This window comes from Lissotriton vulgaris, chromosome 9 (assembly GCF_964263255.1).
Source record: "Lissotriton vulgaris chromosome 9, aLisVul1.2, whole genome shotgun sequence".
Taxonomy (NCBI): Eukaryota; Metazoa; Chordata; class Amphibia; order Caudata; family Salamandridae; genus Lissotriton; species Lissotriton vulgaris.
The window spans coordinates 1,242,407,640-1,242,408,835 of record NC_141697.1 but is presented as its reverse complement, the minus strand read 5'-3'; positions in this window follow the sequence as shown (position 1 = coordinate 1,242,408,835).

Genomic DNA, 1,196 nt, shown 5'->3' with positions numbered 1-1,196 from the left:
TTGCAACAAGTGGTGGGTCAGTTGAATTTTGCCCTGAGAGTGATGCCAATGGCGCTCCCCTTTTCCCGCTCGATTGCACAAGCCATGGTCGGCCTGAAGGAAGGTCATCATCGCACGAGGCTCTCGGCAGAGGTTCGCCAGGACATGCGCATTTGGTTGGCATTTTTGGCGGATTTCAATGGTCGAATTGTCTGGAACAAACCGGCGGTGTCCTCCGAGGAGCTGGGGCTTTGGACAGATTCGGCGGGGAGTATAGGTTTTGGTGCCATATTTGGTACACAATGGTCGGCTCAAAAATGGCCGTCATGGTGGCACGAGTGCGGGCTGACGAGTAACATTGCTTTTCTCGAACTTTTCCCTATTTTGGTGGCCCTGAAAACTTGGCCTGGGGGGTTCCGGGATCACTCTGTGGTGTTCTGGTCTGATAACATGACCGTGGTTGAGTGTATCAATAGTCAGGCAGCACGATGCAAATGGATTCTGAGATTGCTCAAAGAAATTGTGTTATTGTGTATGCAATTGAATGTGCTATTTAGGGCAAGACATGTGCCGGGGGTACTGAACCAAGCGGCTGATGCGCTTTCTCGTTTCCGTATGCAGGCCTTCTGGGGTTTTCTGCCCACAGCGGACCCGGTGGCGGCACCCTTTCCCGAAGCTCTCTGGTCTCTCGGTGCCCCGAACTACAAAACCTCGTGGGAGAGAGTTTAGCACCCAGGACGAGGAAGGCATATGAAGGGGCGTTCCGTTCCTATTGGTCCTTTTTGGGTGCTGCTAGGGGGGAGCTTTGGGGCCAGGAAGAGTTTGTAGTAAAATTTTTGCTGTCTTTACATCAGTCAGGCAAATCAGTAGCTACGGCCCAGAGGCATCGGGCCGCCATTTCCTTTATGGCAAGGGCTCATGGGATCCAGGACCCGACAGCGTCTTTCGTTGTGCAGAAAGCGCTACGTGGGTGGCAACGCCTTGAGGGTCGCAGAGTAGATGAAAGGCACCCGATAGGTCTGGATAGGTTGACCCTGTTATTGTCCGTACTCCCGGCAACGTGTTCATCCCAGTACGAAGCAGTGTTATTCCGAGCTGCATTTGCGCTAGCATTCCATGGGGCTATGCGGGTAAGCGAATTAGTGGCGAAGAACAAGCAGGATACGATGGGGGGACTGTGCCGGGAGCACATTCAGGTCAGGGAGGAGACGATGACG